Here is a 22,684-nt window from a genome sequence, read left to right as displayed (position 1 = left end):
AGGTGGCAAGATATTTCATCCCTGGAGAAGTGACGACAGTGGTCGATTATTGGAGGGGCAAGGCACAGGCCAATGCTGGCAAAGCGCAACAAGACAGCTAGCAAAGTGGATACAAAAGTGGAAACTGAAGCTACTATGCATGCATTTCACACTTCCTATACTCCATCTCACAAGTAGTTGCAGCAGTGCATAACCTACAGCTTTCTCGTACAATCTGGGTTGCAAGAGCACAACAAATAGTCCCTCAAATATCTGAACCATGCAGAACTATTTTTGAACAATTATTATTGTACAGCAAGGCTTATGAATTCAAACTCATGTTAATTTGAAATGACACCCAGGTACCGGCACAGCCCTGTGCATTTCAATGGGGGAAAACTCCCGATAATTTGAACATGTTGGTATACACAAAAGTAAATTCAATCTAGGAGGTCCTGGCTAACAATGCTTCTCATGAACAGAAGCCAGCCCATAGCAAGCACCAACACGCTGCAAATTTACCAGAGACGCAAAACAACAAAATGAAAAAAGCAAGCCACCAGCACAATATTGGATGCGATGCACACTTGAGAGGCAGAGCCAGCAGTCAGGTGCATGTCGCAGCAGATCTTTGCTGCCGGAGCACTGGAGGTGCGGGCAACTGCGCCTGCCAGTTGCTCTACAGTGGCAGGCGCAGCGGGCAGTGCCCACACCTCCAGTGCTCCGGCGCAAGCGACTGCATGTTTTGTGGTGTGCACATAACACTTGTAGTTGAGGTATATTTGACTGGTCATCGCAGTCGTGCTTTCATTGCTGCAGTGCCTCCTATATTCTTTCAGTGCTCAGCAAAAAAATCCACTGAGAGCCACCAAAGCTGGGTTCTCCGTCCATGATCGCCCGCTTGCCAGTAACATCTGCATGCAAGAGGCTGTGCTTGTACAGTAAAAGCTCGTTATTTTGAGCAGCCCTGTTAGTATAGAAATATGCATAATTTTAACTGCTGGAGCCGTCCCGGCCAACGACCATGTAAGTGTATGGCGCCGGACACTTGCTAATTTGGATGCTACAAGTTTTGCAGCGGTTAATTTCATGGCCCAGACATGACCAGCACAATCATCGAAATAGCACTACTCAAACCTGAATTGCATGCTGCACAGTTCTGTGCACCTATGAAGTGCGTGCAGAGGCAGGCGTGATAAAAAATGGACAGCCCCATTTCTAAGGATAGCCTGACTGCTTAAAGGTATACTGGAGATTTAGGATTATGAGCTTACCTTTTTACCATAGGAACTCGATCTACATGCTCCAAGCATTCTTAGAAATTTTGAATTATTGTCCTGTAAAGCCAATTTCTCTATTAAATTGAATTAAACATCTCGACTCTCACTTTTTCCTTTTAACTGACCTCCGAGAGTAGGAGGAGTCAACCAAGGCGTGGAGTGGCTTTCAGCCAGTCGCGTGGCGGATTGCTGCTCTGCCATCGGTGGAGTGATACGTAGCAATACGCACAGTGATCTTTGAAAGCAAAAAGTCTACATGTATTTTTATTTCTGTGGGCCCAATTTGCAGCTACGTTGTCTGCGACTGAAACTATTTTTTTACTGAAACCTAAAAAACGCTATAAAAACCAAAGCGAAGCCGCCATGCGACTGGCTGAAAGTTACTCCAAGTGTTGGTTGACCCCTCCTCCTCTCGGAGATCCGTTAAAAAAACAAGGCATGAGCCGGGACGTTTAAGCCCAAATAATAGAGAAATCGGCCACACAGGACAATTGACAACTTCTAAGAATGCTCGACGCATGCAGGCCGAGTTCCCATGGTAAAAATAGAAGCTCAGAATCCTCTTTATTACACCATTAATTGCAATATTTTGCCATAATTTTGGTTTCACTTTTCTGAGCTTCAAGACAGTTAACAGTGAACATGGGAGCTATCTTGCATGCATCAGCCTGCCAATTAAACACAGATGCATGCAGTTCCATATGCTGATTGGCACCGCTACGCATTTCTCTCGGTTCCATCCACGTAATTCTTTCATTCCAGTGAAGGTGTCAAAACTGGGTGTTCTTCATGCGCCGTCTGCCGTTTGTGCGGTGAAGCCTTCTCATATGTGACACATCTGCCTGTGAGGGGACTTCACCACTACAGCATCATACCATGAAGGAAGCCGGGGGGCCTTAATCATTTTGGAGCTGCTCTGCTTCGACGCTCCCAGCAGTGTGTACAAAAAAGCATTGATGGAAATGTGAAAAAAGTCACTGTTGTGCTGTACTCACATAATGCAAGCAATTGTGCAGTGTTTCATGAAAGAAATTTACCGTGATGAAAGCAGTTCTTGTCAGTTTTTCAGTCATCCGAACTCCAGATAACTCAAACATTTTTTTCCAGTCCATTGAAGTTCGAATTACCAAGCTTGTACTATAATTGAATAGGTAATTTGGGGTGGCAATATTAAAATGCAGCAAGCGTGTCAATTACTGTTCAAATTAACAGAGAAAGCCCACACGGGCACAGCTCTGCGGAGGCATGCTACAAAGTGGTGCACTGCCATTTGCAGACATGGAGTCTACAGAGTCGGTCGTGTCCGCTGCACATCGCCCATCAAAAGTGCAGTTTTCCCAAACAAGAAAAGCAGTTAACCTTGAAAGCCCTCAAATCACTTCGAATCGAAAAAAAAAAGCTTGAGACACCAAGCGTCACTTGCTACGAAGATAAGAGCAGGTGACTGCTGGTGCTCCTCCCTCCCCAGAGATAGAACCACCAGTCAGCGAATACAGGCACAGAGGAGCACATTAATGGAGTGCAGGCCATCCTGATTGGCAAACTATTTTTCAGATGAAGTGTAGTGCACCTGGATGCAAAGCACTGGCTGAGAAATGTCACTCCAAACGCAGTGTTCATGGAGGCACATGGGCCACTTAGCTCTCAAGTGTTGGCTTTGCCCGACTGCAAGCCTCATGATGAGTCCAACGCTGTCAAAAACCGAAGGCGTGAGAACGCAACCACGCCATGTGGTTGGCATGTTCTGAAAATTGTGAAGCATGAAAAAGGTCTCTGGGAAGCAACTGTTGCAATGCACGCAGGACACAGCTTTGCCCATTTTACTACGCTCTGCAAGCCCCACTTCTGTCCAAGTATCTTGTCATCGAAAACGAAAAGATCGCTACCACCCATTAGCTTTCACAGCCACCATGTTCACAGCCAGTCGTTGACTTCATCAAGGCATGCCACATTGACGTACTGCGCAGTGCTACACGTCATTTCCTGACCCACGTGCATGCATTGGCGCCTCTTCGTGGCCATCAGTGCACTCGCTTCATGCAAGACATCATTAATGCATGTGCGCTTTTTCAGGGAGCTGGCTGTTGATTTTATTATGAAATAGTGCATTAAATGATGTGGCAAGTGCGAGTTAGTTTAACCAGCAAGAGCCATTTGGATGTTTGGCAACTTCAGATAAATAGAAATTTCATAATTTTGAAGTGCTTAGGAGGTTTGAAAACTTCAAAAAGCAAAAATGCTGTATGAATCGAGTTGAATATTAAGTACTATTCACAAACTATTTGAAATTTCGAATATTCGTACACCTATATTTCAAAGATATCGACCTCTGCACTGTTTTTGCAAACATGCACATAGGAAAAGATAGCAGAGTGCTCTAAACTATTAAACAAAATGCACTTACACCCACATTACCACCAACTATCCTCAAAAGAGTGCAGGCTCCTTTAGTTCGCCAAGTTCAAACACAAACACTTCACTCACTATTCTACATCAACCCTGCACCTCAAAATGTCCACACTGCTGTGGATACCCTAACAGCAGATATCACCAATCAAGCTGCCCTTTCAACCCGCAACAAACAACAAAAGCACTACCTTGTATCCCACTCCACCTCAAGCTCCACAGCTAAAGCAAGTTAAGTGCTCCCTGTGAGCCTGCATGGCCACTGTTGTGGCCACTCTCAGGTCAGCAAATGCATGATGCGTAGGGAGGGAAGGAGACTACAGAAGCACCAGAACTGGCATTCAGATAAAAAGCTTCTTCACCATTCCTATTCTGGGTGCTTTGTGTATGACTGTCACAGAGAATAAACTGGAAATGCTCTGCTGTCAAAATGTAAATGCTATGTTGTCATACACAACAGTAGCAAGAGCAGCTTTGTGACGCGATGAAATTATAGAAGCGTCTCATGATGACTCCTCGGGACACTTGGGGTTCAGTCGAACGCTCGCGCGAGTACGTTCCAAGTACTATTGGCCACAACTTGACAAGACCGTCCGTCATTACACCAGGACCTGCCGCGAGTGTCAACGGCGCAAGACTCCACCCGTGAAGCCTGCGGGACACCTTCACCCCATCATTCCCCCGCTCAGTCCGTTCCAGAAGATCGGTATGGACCTACTCAAACTTTTCCAAAGTCGCAATCGGGCAACCGATGGATCGTTGTTGCGACGGACTACCTCACGCGGTATGCCGAATCACGCGATCTGCCCTCATCAACGGCTTGGGATGTGGCAAAGTTTTTCGTCGAGTCCGTCGTTCTTCGATACGGTGCCGCCAAGGTCCCTATCACTGATCGTGGTGCCGCATTTATGTCACAACTTATCTCACAGATACTGAGTTTAAGTCACACCGCCCACCGCAAAACTTTCGCATACCACCCGCAGACAAACGGGCTAACCGAGCGCCTTAACAAGACCTTGGCTGACATGCTCTCAATGTATGTCGACATCGAGCACCGAACCTTGGGACGAAGTGTTACCATACGGAACTTTTGCATACAACACTGCAGTTCAAGAAACCACCAGATTTTGGCCATTTCACCTGGTGCATGGTTGGGAAGTCGTTACCATGCTTGACACTATGCTGCCCCACCAGCCAGACGTCTACGCTCACGCCGATGCTCAACTCGTCGCTCAACTTGCGGAAGAAGCCCGGCAGTTGGCCCGCCTTCGCATCCAAGCCCACGAGCAAGTCTATGCTCGCCGATACAATCAAGGCCACCGTGGTCAGTTCAATCCTGGTGATCGAGTGTGGGTGTGGACTCCAATTCGACACCGTGGTCTTAGCGAGAAGCTTCTGAAACGATACTTTGGCCCGTACGAAGTGATTCGCCGTATAGGCGAGTTAAATTATGAAGTGCTGCCGATTGTAACGCGGGCATCCCGCCGCCTGCCTGCCTCCGAAGTTGTTCACGTAGCTCGCCTGAAAGCGTACTGTGACCGCTCGGAGCACGTGCCCTAACTCTTCGCGCTCTAATCATGTCTTTCAACCTTAATTTTCCCTCTCTACGCAACGGGACGATGCGCCTTTTGGGAGGGGAGCAGTGTCGTGTGTGTTATTAATATTCTCTCATTTTGCACTTAACGTCTTCTTCAACCAGCTGGGTGCCGATCGACGGTGAAGAGGTAGAAGATCAGCAGAACCCGCTCGCGAGCCCGGCCACGAAAGCTTGACCTGTCTCTGGCGGCTACTACTGTGGTCCTGGTCCCCCATTGTGCCTTTGACTCGCGTCGTCTGAACGACCCGTGACAATATATCAGGGGTGCTTAAACTCGGTTCCCTGAAGTGCTTCTTGGGTTTCCTATGCTTCAGCAATCACCTTTCCATTACCCACTTCACTTTGGGATTAATTATACTGTAATTGCTTATAGCAGACTGTTTCACTATAGGCAGCTTGCAAAGCGGTGGATGCCACCACTGGTGACAAGGCTGCTAAACAGTCTCCAGAGGGGCACACTGGAACATTTCTACACTGTTGTCCTAACATGAATACATATTTCCAGACACGTATGTCATCATATCAGCAATATTCACTGCCGCCATACCATGACACACACTTTAAAAGCATGTCCAACAATTTCTGCTCTGGTGGATGCTCAAAGATTTGCAAAACCCACCAGACTCCATTTTGCTTGTTTCAAGGTTGGCCAGCAAGTCCACAAGGAATGCAGAGTTGATGGTACTTGAGTTTTGCCTTTTCTTTTCGTGATAACAAACAACTTTGGAAGCAAATCTGTCATCATAAACCATTTTTTGCCACTCACGTGCAGGTAAACAAGCAGACAAGTTGATTACGATGCACCACTGTTAAGGCTTTGCTGGTATAGAATAGCGCTGCATAGTGTTGTAGCACTTTTCAAGGTACTTTTTATGAGACTTGATTGCAAAGTACAAAGTAAAGATGAGCTGAATGGGTATGGGCTACAGTGATCAATTAGAGAAATGAGGCTGCAAGTGCTTAGAACATGCATTTGACACTAAACAATGCTTGTTGAGGGTTTTTTCTTTTGAGGCAGTCTATTGAAACATTAGTGCTTTATTGTGCGTTTAGTTGAGCAAAGGCTACACGCTTGTATCATTATGTATCATGCATCATATGAAAAAACTATGGCCATTTCTCTGAAGAACTACACATTCGAAAGAAGGCGACAGTGAATTCTACTGATGAAGCTATGTTTCGGGGAGCAGTCCCTAAGCGATGCCGTACCGGGCAGCATAGCATTTTGCATCAGGCTAAAACAACATTATGCGCACATGAGAGACACTTTCAGTGCTGACATGAGGTTAAAGGAATGAAAGAACAGTGAATTTGACAGCTGAAGTTATTTACAAGTAGGTGAACAAGCCCAGTGAATTTGCGCTTTATAAGTTGTCTTTGTAATGCTTGTCTGCAAGAGGGAACCTGATGCATATATAGACTGGGCTCTCCCGGATGTCTGAAACATCATGAGCATGCTCAACTTCAAACAAGGACACACCTTTCTTGCTGCTGGCAGAGCAGAAATGACTGGCGGGAGCCACAAAATATAAGCAATCACAAAATGTTCCCACAAACGTCTGCCATCCTCTGAGATTAGCAGAACTACAATTGCCCTCCTCATCAGGCTTTCAAAAGAGACCGCTGTGCAACTTTCAGTGGTGCTTCTATAGATGAAAGTAGTAATTATTAATTTAAATTAATCTATTTTGGAGCAGCTGTGCATTCACACTCTTTGCATGCATGTCAGGCAGGAAGAGATGGTGGCCAGGTCACGTGAGGTTCCTCAACAGCTTTCAGAAGCCACTCTCCTAGGCTAAAAAGTGAGAATTTCTGGTATATACTCTGGAGACACAAGCACTCCTTCTATTTTGCAAAAAGATGGTAACAACACAGGTGGATAGAAGAATTTTGTGCAATACAACCCACATGCCACCCACATGAGCCAATGCACGTTTCTCTTCCATCAACAGTTATGCTGTAGCAGCTGCTTGTGACTCTGAATAAAGCTTTGATGAAAGTTTCATCCAAAAGACTGCCAACATGTTTAAAAGCTAGCAGACTGTCATATAGCATCATCTACTACAGCAATATAGAGGCAAGAATGGCACAGAACCTCTTTGAAGATTACATCTATTTCGCGGACCACAATGAACAAAGGTAGTGCATGTGCGAATGTCCAAACGCATTTTGAAACAAGTTTTCTAGCAGACAAAGAGTTAATCTGAAGCAGCTGCCTCATAGCAGGAGCCCAATGTTAATGCATTAAGAAACGAAGGAAACAAGCACCACAGTACACAATATGTAAAACAAAACTCTAAAGCATAAAGAGACTTTAACTGAAAAGGAGACAAAAATGATATATAGAAAATTTCAGCTGCATATGCCGCTCGTGTTACATGTATTCTTCTCTCATCTTAACAACCAATGACTGTTACTTGCAGTCTACCCAGTTCGATTCAACATTTTTTGGTCTCCTCAAAGTCAAAAGCATTCCTTGGCCTCACACCTTCGGTTGAAGCAACCATGCACTGAGGATTCCTTGGCACGCATTCTGCCTTTATAAACTCCACGCTGAACACTATGCTTCGTACCGAACTAGAACTGCACGCCATCTTTCCAGACAATTGCAAGCAAAGATATGAAAGCAGATAAGAAAAAAGCGAATGCCCAGACTGTACAGTGAAAATAAAGAATGTAAGAGAAAGACGGTGCTTTGGGGATCCGTTATGTAACGCATCTGGGTAACGACGCCAATATCGTGAATGACAAGAATGCACGAGATGCTCCAAACACCCAAAACTCATGGGTCAGAAGCCAGAGCTAGGAGCTGAAACATTGTGCCATAGTAGAAATCTCCAAAAGAAATTACAGGAGATAGCCACTGCAGAAATGAGCAAGAATGTTGCAGGAACAAGAATGCGAGGCATAGCAGCAAAGACATGCTTCATAGGTTGATGGTGTGCACCATGCACAGAAGGGAGGAGAGAGGCACAAACAGGAGGGGCCAATTCTTAATTCTAACACGAATCGCTCAAATGCACAAAAACTCAAACAAAACTAAAAATACAAACAAATAATTAACTTCTCCTAAGTGCCTAGCAGCTGCAGCAATTTATCAACAGTGTATTGCACATTCTGTTACTTCCGTGTGATTACATATGAGCAACACTCTAGACCTTGATACAGGCTTTGGTGATTTTAGGGTTGAAAACCAACCTTGAAACTGGCAACACACTACTGATAACACTTGGCGATGGCTCACATATGATCTGAAGCAAAACGCCCATTACTGCAGGTATCAAGATAAAAAAATCGGGGCTACAAAACATTTTGTCATAAATGTACCATCCTCTCTTCAAAGCTCACGATCATTTTCCTTAGCTCAGGGCCTCAATGTGGCCATATCACTGCTTCTTTTGAGAATGTGGGATGAAAGATTCGGCTAAGATTTTTAATAGCTATAAAATATCATTAAAGTCTGCACAGCGGAAAGCGTCCAGCACGGATACGAGCTTGAGATCATACATGCATAATACAGTCACTGGGGTTGATTCCGGTTGGCGCAACTTAACCTGCTTACAGATTTCAATGCCAATGTTGCCAGACTGCCTGCCAAATTTCACACCTGAAGACACAGCTAAGTCTGGTGGCTGCCATCCCCTGCCTAGACTATTTCCTCCTCTCACCCCACCTGCTCCTTTGCTTTTCAAATACGGCGATTCACTCTGTGTAAGGCTCACTCACGTGTGCTCACTCCCGATCATCCTCTCTCTTAGGCTCACCTTCTCTTTCACCTTCTATATACCGTGATTGCTGCTACGCAACGCTCATTTGCATTCGCTCGCACGTGCTAATCGCAGCCGGTATCCGGCACGCAACTGATTCCGGTTGGCATTGCACATCCTCTAGCACGCTTCTGGAGCCCTCTAATGCTGCAAAATTTTTCCTATTCCATTCCGATATGACTTTTAAAACCCTCGCTAATCACAACCAATAGCTGGCATGCATCCGATTCCAGCTGGCAGTGCATAACCTCTACCACGCTTCAGGTAGCCTCTAACACAAAAAATTTGTCCTATACTGGTCTGGTATGAGTTTTAAACCCTTGTTAATGCAAACCTTGCTAAAAAACTGCAGTGCCTAAATTTGTGTTTCGGAGAACTGCACTGTTCGCCTTATGTGAGACCGCATAAATTAGGGAAATCAAATTTTGCTCCTTTTTACATTTTTTGCTTTGTGTACTCATGCCTTTCTGAATTAAGTGCACTGCGAAGTGCTGAACTTACAGTATTAGATGCTTATTCACTTGTGGCTTGAGAATGAAGACATGGGACTGAAATTATGGTTGTGACAAGAAAGGGTTCAGGCGGAGTGGATGACAATGGCTCTGCCTAGGCATCTCTTGGTTACTCTGACAGCAGCTGGTTGAAAAACCGGCAGTGGGTGCTGCTACTGAAGCCAGTGGGGTTGATAGACTGCACAGTTGATAGATGACTGGTGACAGTGCCTGTGAAGCCAGGTTGTTTCACAGTGGATAGCATCTGGGAATGGCCTCTATCAGGTGTACGAAAGGGTCGCCACACTTCGTACAACCATTGATAAACTGCCACCACTGCCAATAGAGATCGGATTCCAGTGAAGTCGGGGATATCTTCTGGCCATTGCGAAAAAGCTTGCAGTTCAGTTTTTGCCATGAACTCTCGATCCATTGGGTGTTTGCTACAGTCACAGGGTCAACAAAATTGGTGCTATCGTTCATTGTCTTCCAGTCACTGTTCAAAAGAGCTCCACTTGGTTCCTGCAGGCTGGGTATGCATTGGTACATGGCCCAATCATCGCTATATACGGTAGTGCCCTGCTTAATGTTGGCCGCGATGATGAACCAAGCGTAGCATCGTCCCTTTCCTCTAACTTGAGAAGCTGAAGCTCTCCTGTCTGGAACCACAGCATTCCAAACACCTACGGGCCCCTGTCCGCTATGCCACCATAGTTGTTGCGATGCCTCAAGGGAACCACGTCGTGAGTTAGAAGCTGACCTCTGTTGGCTTCCCTCTTCCCACGCAAGAGGCATTCAATCATTTGGCCCTCTTGGCTGACTCCTTCCATGGCAGGCCGTGCCAGAAACTCCTGTTGAAGCACTTCGCGAATGTAATTCCACCGGTCAGTGCGGGCATCATTGTGCAGCCATATTATTTTTTTTTTTCAAGTTTAATGCAAGAGAATAAAGTATGATTAATTATAAGTTCATCTCCGCATTTTTCACGGACCGGTTTCTCTTTTGTCAGTAGGAAGTTATGTATAAGGTGTGTGTATGTCCAAAGCGGAGACATAAAATTACTTCTATAAAATGTTCCTGGTGCCCACATGTCTTCCATTCACCCAGGACGGGCTTTACAAAATGCAGCTTTTTTTAACTTGATTGTCCCAAGAAGCCTGCTATTTTCCTCTCAATTTGTTTTTTACAAATTTCATGCAGTCTTTATGAGGTATATCTACTTGTTTTATCTGTACATTACAGGCACGTGCGGTACGTGCATCAGCGCTCTCATTCCCCCTTATTCCCACATGATTAGAGACACAGCACAACTTTATTGTACATCTCTGTGCATCAGCTTTTATTATATTGTGTTGCCTCCTATTAGGGGTTGAACTGTATTTCTGGAGGTTAGTGCTGTAATTACCCTGAGGGAGTCATTGTAGATAACACATTTTTCAATTTATTTCTGCATTATTTTATCAACTGCAAATGCAATGGTGCAACATTCTGCCGTCAAAAATGATGTGCATTAAGGAAGCCTGACTATTTTTTCTTTCCCTTGTACTGCCACACTCCGATTGTAATGTGCCATTTTAGAGCCATCAATGTAAAAATCTGTGTAATTCTTATAGTTATCCTTCACTGCTAAAACTGCTACAGTATATATTCTTGTGGAGCTTGCTTTTTGTGGATCTTTGTCAACGTATTGTCGCATACTGGAAAGGTGTACCACAATGGCAGTGCACAGGTAGGGTCGCAGGGCGATATTGGGCAATGTCTTTACCTAATTCTAAATATTTTTCTTAAAATTCGAGCAGGAGTGGTCTAATTGCTCAGGGTTTGTTGTTAAACAGTTGTTTGGACAAGCACTTTGTAACTATGGGGTAGCAGAGGTGTTTTCGTAGTAAATGGGTTTTTAGGACATATGTGAATGTCAGCATGGTTCTGTCTGCGAAGGGTGGTTCATTGCATTCTATGTAGAGATTATTTATGGGTGATGTTCTATATGCACTACTTGAAAGCCTTAGTTATCTGTTGGGTCCAATCTTTTTAGGTAGGATGGCCCAGCAGAACTCTGCATTATGCACCCATAATCTAGGCAAGATCGTACTAGAGCATGAAAAATACGCAAAAAAGCATGTCCTATCAGACCCCTACCTTTTTCTTGAGAGCACCTTTAGGACATTTGAGGATTGGGAAGCTTTTTCTTCAGGTAACTTATGTGTGGAAGAAATGTGAGGTTTTTGTCGAAAGTTATACCTAGAAATTTGTATTCGCCTTTTACTGGTAATTTGGTTTCCCTTAGGTCTAGGATGGGATTGTTCTGTGCACATAAACATAAACTGAGTACATAATTGATTTTGGGATTTTTTTGGCGAAGAAATTTCTTTTCACAACAAACAGTGTTGAACTTAAAATGCACCCCTAAGGTGCCCCATTCTCCTGAACAAAGTTTTTGAGAGAGTCGAACCTAGGTGTACATGAAAGGAATGGTTTTATAGGATGTCATTTAGGCAGTTAAACATCCTTCCACGGATGCCAAGCTCTGCTAAGTCGTGGGGTATCCAAAAACCTCTAAGTTGTGTCATATTCCAGATCGAAGAAGACAGCCAGGAAGTGCTGTCTATGAAAGCTTCTCAGACAGTATTTTTGAGGCAAACTAAATTATATGTTGCCCAACATGCCTTTTTAAAAACCCACTGATGAGTGTCAAGGAACACACGAGATTCAAGCACGAAGATCAGCCTGATATTCAAAACGTTTTCAAAAGACTTGGCGAGGCAGCTGGTAAGAGCTATTGATCTATAACTACCAGGGGATGTTGGCCACTTTCCAAGTTTCAGGAATGCCACTATAATGGCCTTCTTCCAAACTTCTGGAATTTTCCTAGTGTCCAAATTTTATTAAAAAATTTCAAAAGTGCTTCTACAGAAGGTTGGGAAACATGCACCAGCATTTCGTAATGTATTTTATCCGGCTGGAGCAGTTTGTTTGCCAGTAGATAAAACTTCGTTTATTTCTTGGGTTATAATTAATTTACTGAATGGTTCGTTCGTGCAAAAAAAAACAGGACACCGTGGTGGCTCAGTGATTATAGCATTTGGCTGCTGACTTCAAAAATGCGGGTTCGATCCCGGCCGCGGCGGTCGAATTTCGATGGAGGTGAAATTCTAAAGGCCCGTGTACTGTGTGTTGTCAGTGCGCATTAAAGAACTCCAGGTGGTTGAAACTTCTCGAGCACTTCACTACGGCATCCCTCATAGCCTGAGTCACTTTGGGACATTAAACACCCATAAATCAAACCATTTGTGCAACCACTTGCTGGAAGTCTATTTTTCTCAGCTGTGTTTTTGTATCTTTGAAACTTGGAAAGAATCCACCTTGGCGCAAGTAAAACCACACACACAAAGGAAAGACAAGGAGATAACGGACAGGCGCCAACTTCCAACTGTTTATTACTCAAGAAAACCACACAGATAAATAGTCTCAGGATACGCCCACTTTTTTTCACTCCATGTGCCTATCACAGCCATAACCTATCACCCTGCATTATCAGTTTTTGCACAGAAAATTGTACTCCGCCGCATACAAATTCACTGATGTGTCACTCACACACAAAGCCGCCTTTTTCTTTATTTGAAATGCTTCCAATAAAAGCCTCGCCTGTTTAATCTTGCTCCTGCCAAGAATCCTCGCCTTTTCCAGTCGAGGTTCGCACTTGCACATATTAACATGGTTGACCAAGTTGGCATATTTATCTTTATTGTTTTCAACCTTTTTGCAATGTTCCCCAAGGCGTTTGTTAATGCACCTCCCCGTTTGCCCTATATAGGACGTTCCACAGGTCAGGGGTATCTCGTACACCACTCCTTCCATACAACGGGTGAAGACACGCTGATGTTTTATATTGCATCCAGGGCGCTCAGTGCCACAAATCCGGAGTATAAGTTTGTTCAGCTTGTTTGGTGCTGAAAATACTAGCGGTACTTTGTGTCTGTTAGCCACCTTCTTCAGATTATGTGACACTTTGTGCACATAAGGCATAACTTCAGGTTTTACCGCAGGGCTCCTTTCTTCCGGATTCTTTGGCCTGGTACAGCGTTTTGTTTTTTGGAGGAGGGTTTCAGCGACAGCAGTCAACACCACCGAGGGGAAGCCAGTAGCCAACAGGCGGCCAATCTAATTTTTTAAGCTATCGTGCATTTGGTGCGGACATGACTTTGAAAGCGAGGACTCAACCGGTTGACAAGAATTTTATTGCCATTAAAAAGGGGGCTGTGAGAGTTAAAACTAAATTCATTAACTTTTGTAGGGACCTGCAACTGCCGAAGCTGGCCAATGACAGTGAAAAGTAAAAGGAACTCTCTTTCAGTTTTCTTTACTGCAAAAACCCACAAACCTGACATACCGTTCCGTACTATAGTGAGCGAGAATGGTTCCTGGCAGCATAATGTTAGCCGTTTCTTGCAAAGGAAGCTTAACCTTCTTAAACTGGACGACCCTTTTCGGGTTAAGAACTCGCTGGAGGTTGTTAATTATTTTAAAACAGATCCAGAAATTAGGTCCGCTTTTTCAGTAGACATAGAGGATTTGTTTTATTCCGTCCCACACGCTGAGCTGCTGGCGTCTGTTATGTCGTGTGTTGAATGGACAGGTGAAATGGCCTTCCGGGATGCTGCAGGTATGTCTGTGGAAAATTTTTTGAATTTATTGGAGCAATATCTTAAGGTCACTTTTATTGTTTTTAATCAGCAGCCCTACTTGCAGAGAAAAGGTATATGTATTGGTTCCTGTGTAGCCACTATTTTATGTGAAATTTTTTTTAGCTGCTTTGGACCAGGATCTTGCACAGTTGTTTTTAGGAGGACCTGTTTTTAAAGCTTTTAGATATGTTGATTATTTTCTTATCCTTTTATCCACCGGTTATGACAATTCTTTTGAAGCTATTGTGTCCAGGATTTTAAGTGTTTTTACCTCAAAGGCCGCGGTCTAGTTTTTACGCATGAAGTCCCAAGTGAGAAAAAAACTGCAATTTTTAGATCTAAGCTTAGCGTTCCGGGAGGACCATTTATGCTGGGGTTACTATCCCCGTACTAGCGAGGAACTCCTGCCCTTCAATACGACGCATTCAAAAATTGTGAAACGCGCCATCACCTCTCTCTGCATTGAGTCCACGCTTTCAAAGTCATGTCCGCACCAAATGCACGATAGCTTAAAAAATCAGATTGGCCGCCTGTTGGCTGCTGGCTTCCCCTCGGTGGTGTTGACTGCCATCGCTGAAACCCTCCTCCAAAAAACAAAACGCTGTACCAGGCCAAAGAATCCGGAAGAAAGGAGCCCTGCGGTAAAACCTGAAGTTATGCCTTATGTGCACAAAATGTCACATAATCTGAAGAAGGTGGCTAACAGACACAAAGTACCGCTAGTATTTTCAGCACCAAACAAGCTGAACAAACTTTTACCCCGGATTTGTGGCACTGAGCGCCCTGGATGCAATATAAAACATCAGCGTGTCTTCACCCGTTGTATGGAAGGAGTGGTGTACGAGATACCCCTGACCTGTGGAAAGTCCTATATAGGGCAAACGGGGAGGTGCATCAACAAACGCCTTGGGGAACATTGCAAAAAGGTTGAAAACAATAAAGATAAATATGCCAACTTGGTCAACCATGTTAATATGTGCAAGTGCGAACCTCGACTGGAAAAGGCGAGGATTCTTGGCAGGAGCAAGATTAAACAGGCGAGGCTTTTATTGGAAGTGTTTCACATAAAGAAAAAGGCGGCTTTGTGTGTGAGTGACACGTCAGTGAATTTGTATGCGGCGGAGTACAATTTTCTGTGTAAAAACTGATAATGCAGGGTGATACGTTATGGCTGTGATAGGCACATGGAGTGAAAAAAAGTGGGCGTATCCTGAGACTATTCATCTGTGTGGTTTTCTTGAGTAATAAACAGTTGGAAGTTGGCGCCTGTCTGTTGTCTCCTTGTCTTTCCTTTGTGTGTGTGGTTTTACTTGCGCCAAGGTGGATTCTTTACAAGTTTCAAAGATGCTTAACCAAATTGCCCAGCAACATGCCTTACTGTTTTTGTATTTTAAAAATAATTGTACATAGTGTAATGAACTCGAAACACTTCAGAAATGTTCACCTAGAATGTCTGCTTCTTCCTCGATACTTGTTTGTGTATCAGGGGCTGTAAGAAAAGGAATTGTGAAAGGACAGAAGTTTCCATTTAATTTGAGAACTTTCTCTCACATTTTTTTTTAGGTGATTGAATTGTTTGTGGACAGCATGTAATTTTTCCAGGAAGCTTTTTCGGCACTGCGACGGATATGCCGTGCATTAGCTCTTGCCTTTTTAAAGTTTATAAGGCTCTCATGTGTCGAGAACGGTTAAACCTGGATGATAACGACCTCCATATAGCGAATTCCTCGGTATTACAAAATTTCTCAATTCCCAAATGCCGGCCCCATTGAAGCACATGTATTTGAGACCTCCATGTAATAAAAGTGTTGCAGCGGTTGACCTTAAGAGGGCTCACCAGCTACGAGGCAACTCAGATTTGAACTTTTTCTGCGATAGATGGCAGCACTTAAGTACCACAAAAAGGAGAGAACTTCTATTTCCCTTCCAGGTGTGTAAATTCTACCGTGACTCCTCCTTAATTGCGACAACGAAGTATTAGTTCTTCCGTGAACAAATACTAGGGCCGAGAACTTTATGTGTATATCTTGCTAAAGCTGGGAGACTGAAGCACAAAGGAGTAACCCCTCTCAAGGGGTGGTGGTGAGGGAATGGACCTTTTTCCAGTAACCCACCACTCAGCTGCCACAAGGAAAAGTACGTTTTCCAGTTTGGGTCCCCCTAAGCTCCCTCGCATCTTTTCTGTGAAAATTCGTTTACAATAGTGGGGTGAGGTATACAGCCTGTAGTTAGAAGCAGTGTTGGTTTCGCCTAGCCAGAACAGATAAGTGTGAGTCTTTTGACACCCCATGGGAACACTTCCCCTTCGGCACTTTGGCCGGCTATTCTGTATTCCGTGTATTTCTCCGTTGCCACACAAAATACAAGCCTGGTGACCGTGTACGAGTGTGGACGCCAATTTGACGACGGGGCCTCAGTGAAAGGCTCTTTGCGCTCTCATTGTTTGTGCTGCCAGTGTTCGTTTTGCACTGTCTTTGCTGTTGTTGACCTTACTTTTCATTTCAGCATCTGGCCGATGCTTCTTTGAGAGAAGTATTGCCGCAAAACTGTTTTACTACTTGTTTGTTCCGAGTTCAAAAACATTTGAGCGGGAATATCACTTTGTTATGCGAGATGCGATCAGCGTTATCTAGAAGGATTGCAACAACCCGTCTCAATAACCATACTTTTCGACTCGACAGCGTTTACAAGACCTTCAGGTCAGGGTCGAGTTGAGTCAACCTACCCCTTGCGACGGAGTTGACGACCCGACCCGTTGACTCCAAGCTCGGCGCGCGTTTACATGAACCCAGTACCGGTTTTTGGCCCAATAACTCAACAACAAGGCTGTGTTTGCTTCATGTATGCACCGCTATTGGCTCGTGGGCCTCCCATGAGGAATATTTGCAGATGCATTCTTCCCTTGTATTCCACATGGATTACTCCGCTTCTGCCCTGAGCAAGGAACAATGCTGTTCTCCCACACTGTCATGAATAGGGAGCCACATTCCTGTGTTTTGGCACTAACAATGCCTATTGTGTGGCTGCTGGGAGGGGAAAGGGGAGTTGCTTTTGTGTGTGGCCTTGCATCCTACTTCCTTTCCACACCACAAGCTCAAGCAAAAAAGAAAAGCAGAAATCCTTTCTGAATACAGCCCAAGCAAGAAAAACGAAAACAGCCCAAGTCCGTCCAAGTTCTGAGTAAAAACCTGCCCGCACGAGCACAGATAACTAAGGGGCTGGCGGTAGGGTGCAGTAGCGACAAAATATTCTGACAACATATGGAGCCACGTCGCGCTAGTTAAATTTGGCGCGAATTTCAAATCCCCGCAGAAAATAAATACGCAACTTTCAGAGCCTGTAAAACGCAAACACTAAGACCAATATGACTGAAAATTGTGGCTTGAAAATCAAGATCGAAAAAGAGAGGTAATGTTGCGGACAAAATTCCGATATTTGGCTTAGTTTTTCACTAGTGACATGAAAGACAGACATATCTAAAAGTGCAGTTTTTCTGGATATTTACCACTTATTTGTAAAAAAATGAAACCTAAATAATAATATCTGTCCGCAACATTTCCTCTATTGACTAAAAAAGAAAACGCTGCCACAGATCTCATGAATATCTAGCTATTTTTAGACATGCTACCGCTTCTGAAAATTCCCATGCATTTCCTATAGACACTGTCACTGGTGAAACCTCTTAACTTAATGAACTGGCTACGCCATCTACATGTTAGCTAGTGCTGAGCAACTTGAAATTTGGAAGGACCACATGAAAGTTCCATGACAATAAAGTACAAACTGACATTAGAGAAATGCCATCTGCAACGAGCACCCGTATGTAGTTGACACAATGCGCCGCGCTCCAGGGCCGTCGGCGCATCTCTGGCGCTTACTCTTTTGGAACGTCAAACCACGTGGCATTACACCAGTACATGCCCAAAAGCAGCAAGAAATAAAAGGCATAACAAAGAGAGGCATCTGTCACGCAGTTGCTTGTGTGATTCTGGTGCCAATAGCTCCCACGCATCAGGAGCGGGGATGGCAGAGAGCACCAGTGATGCAAGGTGAGGAGTCCGTTGCCCGGGGCAACATCGAGGAGAAGACCGAGACAGGGAACATGCCGGTAGAAGCACATGCCCATGCGGCTGATCTACAGTGGCGGTGCAGCCACGCGCATTCTCTATCTCAGCCGCAGCGCACGTGCCTTCCCCACCCCACTCGTAGTGGTATTGCGCGAGCCGCGGCGGAGGTGGCAGCGGCTGCTGCCGCAGTCACTCTATCAGCGTGATAGGGAAACATTTCTCCGCATTTATGACATCAAATAATGTTCTTTTCTGTACACATTACCAAGGTGATTTCACGTACATTTATCCCATATTTTTTTTTTCAGTTCTGAAGCGTTCTTTCAACTCTTGCGAAATCTGCATTAACAAAAACCTGGATGTAACGAAAAACCATTACTTTTTCAATTTCATTATAAGCAGGTTTAACTGTACCTTCAAAAAATTCCCGAGGCTTTATTTTGCTCCTTTTTCGGTTCTCTACATTGTTTGTTATACCACAATGACAGAACCACTCCCGAGGACTGAGGGATAGCCAAGCTTGCAGCCGTAATTATGCAGGATGTAAACATTTTTGTAAACGCAGTTTGTTTGGGATGACTGATGTTGATGGAAAGCTAATTACTACAGGCAGGTGATCGCTTCCGTAGGAGTTGTCAAGAAATCCATAAAAACAGATGAACTAAAAGAGAAGTCTATACAGCTCTTTTCTTGAGCTTCGGGAAGAGTACGTGTTTTTGACTGTATTGAGCAGGCAGACATTACTGGACAGAATAAAATCTAGAATACAACCCCTAGTATCTGTTTGTGCACTTGACCAAAAATCAGAAAGCATTAAAATGCCCATCTACCAGATATGGCTTTGGTAGCTGCTCTAAATGTGCTTCTAAGTTGAAGTGTAACAGTTAGGTGTGGCTTAGGATATATGGAACATACTGCGATAGTCTTAAAATGATGACAATGACAAATTTTGTTTTGTTGCTGGATTTCGCAGGTTGCAAAATCGGTCTGGATGACAATAGCAACACCTCCTGAGAGCCTATTAGCTTGCTGTCTGTCACATCATAAGACATATTTCCTTAAAATATTCTTTTGTTTGGGATTTAAACTGGTTTGCTGCAAGCAAAAGGACACAGGAGAAAGTGTGTTACAAATCTCTTTGATTTTACTGTAGGTATTTAAGAGTCCATGGCATTTATTGTGTATAAGGAAAGACATTCTGGATGATTTTTGGGAGTGTAGCTAAAACTTAAGATAGCATTTTTGAGGGTGCCGCTACTGGGGTCTCCTTTTCACTCAAGTGAGCTGTGCCGCTGCTGCAGTGGCGGCGACTCGGTGTTGACCTCATCGCCTCGCCAGAGACTCTGGAGGACCATAGAGAACTCGCAGGTGTACAGTTTACAGCTAGGCATCTCCCGAGTGAGAGAAGCTTTGCGGGTGGCCAACTTAGGAGCTGGCAGGCCCTTTTTCAGAGGTGGCAAGGCAACCTTCGCTGTCTCCCGGGAGTGGCGGTGGCCCTGCCTCAGGCTGTGCCTGGGCAGTAGCCAGAGTGGTGCGGTGTGCCACCCCTATGCAACGCACCAGCGAAATCTGTTCCTGCAGTGAAGGAGAACGTGTTGATAATGTGTGACAGTCGATCTCGTGCTTTTTTGAATGAACTATATTCTTTTGTTTTCGGAGTGATTACTTCTCAGTCTTCCATCTTGGGCAAGACCTTGAGTAGGCAGGGGATCACCTTCACAGTTTGCACAGTGCAGTGCTGCTGCTTCACAGTTTTCAGAAGCATGCTCATGCCAGGCACATTTCACACAGGTTTTACAACCATGGCAACTCTGCAACCCACAGTTGTATCGCTGGCAGCTGAAACATCTTCTGGGGCTTAGGACAGTGTTGGAGTATGATTTTTAGGTAACCTACTTCAATGTATTCCAGTAGTATGCTTGAGTTGAAGGTTGGTTGATATTTTTTTGTTTTCTTTCCTAATTTTGATGCGAAAGACATAGGGGACATTTTAGACTTTGAGACCGTCCAGCATTTCTTCTTCAGTGAGCTCTAGAAAGTCAGATTCAGATATCACACCTCGGACGGTGTTTAGGGATTCGTGTGAGGTTACTGATACAGGAATGTTCCCTATTGAGACTTGTTGGAGAGTTTTGAGTCCTGGGAAATGTCTTCGACTTCTCGAAGTGGGTCACCGCTGGGCATTTTTGTCAGCTTGTAGCCTATGCCCAAAGCATCATTCAGACATTCCGACACCAAGAACACTTACACTGTTCTGGCAGTTTTTTCAGTTTTTCACAGTGGAAGACATGGTATTTTGGAAATGTTTGACTCGTTTTTCGAAAGCACTGCACACTGATATCTTCAAACACACTCTTTTCAGAGTGCAATCATTATTTCAACTAAAAGAAGCCATAAAAATGTGTGTTTTGGCCACAGTGCCGGCCACCCACCATGAAGCCCAACAAGGGAACGGGACACGAATTTGCATGCAAGTCCTGCCCATGCCAGCTGTACACCCCAACTATAACCAAATCTAATGCAGCTCAAGGTAGTTGGCAACACAAGGTTAAACCTCGCCACCAGGAAAACAAAGGGAAAACCAAGAAGGAAGTAAAAGATGAAAGTGCAAGAATGGGATAGGAAAGTGAAAGATGAAGGGGAGGACAAGAAAAGGTGACTGCCAATTTCCATCCGTCTGGTCAGACGGAGGTGCAGTCTACAGAAGTGGGGGCTAAATTGGTGTATTGCCTCCGCCGAGGGGCCTTAAAGGTCCAAACGTTCGGAATCGGCTCAACCACCAGGATCCCCTTTTCCTGCGCTAAGCGTGGGGCGCTTGGGTTCATGGGGGCACACTGCTCACCATCATTACTCTGACGGGATGCTCCTGCGGATGCTTGGGAACCTGTGGTGTTGCAACTCACCAACATCTGCATGTCGCAGACGCCCTTGCAGGGTCTTCCCAGAAATCACACCATCATCTCGCTGTATGGTGTCTGAATGCCTCCACACTTCATAATTCAGAGGAAGGTTCATCCCTCAAGGAATGTCATTGTTGTTTTCGGGGGTAGATGAGTCCCTCCAGTCTTCATGCCAGAGGGAGTTTCCCCTGCGGAATGTCACTGTTGTCCCAGGGAGTCAATAACATGGTTTACATGAATGTGGCAGAAGTGGCCTCAAAATGAAACATCGAGGAAGAGAGTAGAGGATGAGTCGCTTCTTTCCTTCTCAAAATCCACTCTTTTCCTCAACAACTCGATTGAAGTCGACTTCTGTCGAATTCATGTAGCCATGGCTGCTAAGCCAGTATCCCAAGCCCAATGTTCCCTGATGTGCCAACGAGCCTGGCTTCTCAGGCAGTAATTGATTCTGGCAAGGTGGCGTCGTACGCTCCTATCCGCAACAAAAGGACAAGCCTCGCTGCAGCCGTTGAGTGCACGTGCAATGATTTGGCCATGAAGATGGCTCGCCGCTTTTCAGAACACATGGCAGACGACGCTGACTCCCGGAGGCACAGCAGGCCCGCTGATCATAACAAGACCAAGTAGTTCTCGAAACGTTGTTTTTCCATAAATTTTTGGTTGGCAGGTTCACTTTTTACTTTAAGTTAATTTCTCTTCAAGATCTTCTCACACGTCGCCGCACCTCAGCGTCTCGGACGGGCACCTATGGTGAGAAAAGCTGCCACACACCGTCTTTGACAGGGCACCCGTGGTGCAAGTAGAATGAGGTCTAGAACATTAATATGCCAAACACACACAAAAGAGCGAATAAATAGGCATCATACTCTTATAAAAGGCTTAGTGACAAGTGAAGCTGTAAACACGTAAAATTATCTCCATAGAAATAACCACGGCAGAATCTAGCATAAGAGATATCTTATAAATATAGTATGTATGTTCTAGAAACATTACATTGCATAAATGCACATTAGATTAACATTCCAAGCAAACATTATCCTAATGTTAAATAATAAATCATATTGTAATATAATGTTCATGTTGCATAAAAACATTAGGTTCATCTTACCAAAGAATGTCGTTTGATTTCTTCTCTTATAAATATTATTTCAATGTTTAACTCGTAACTACAAAACCGCATTAGAATAAATTTTTCAAGCATTGTATCCCAGAACTTTTCCCACTAATCTAACATTATATAACTTTTGCAACTAGCTGCTACGTAAGGCTCATTCGCCATGCTCCGAATTTCTCTAATACTGCTCTAATATTGTGGCCGGTAGCTGGCACCATATCTGATTCTGGCTGGTGTTGCATGACCTCTAGCACGCTTCTGACGGCCTCTAATGCTGCGCATTTCTAAATATTGCTCTGACGTAGCTTTTAAGCTCTTGCTAAGTGCAGCTGGTAGCCACCATGCAACTGATTCTGGTCGGTGTTGCATAACCTTTGATATGTTTCTAGCTGCCTCTA

The 22,684-nt window shown here is 44.5% G+C and overlaps 1 protein-coding gene across 2 annotated transcripts in view; it reads right to left on the bottom strand.

Annotated features, from left to right (window-relative positions):
* LOC144116076 (DNA (cytosine-5)-methyltransferase 3B-like) overlaps positions 1–22,684 on the bottom strand; it is a 297,915-nt gene that overhangs the window by 98,544 nt on the left and 176,687 nt on the right. The gene's annotated exons all lie outside the window — the stretch shown is intronic.

This window comes from Amblyomma americanum, chromosome 1 (assembly GCF_052857255.1).
Source record: "Amblyomma americanum isolate KBUSLIRL-KWMA chromosome 1, ASM5285725v1, whole genome shotgun sequence".
Lineage (NCBI taxonomy): Eukaryota > Metazoa > Arthropoda > Arachnida > Ixodida > Ixodidae > Amblyomma > Amblyomma americanum.
This window is presented reverse-complemented; position numbering and strand designations above follow the sequence as displayed.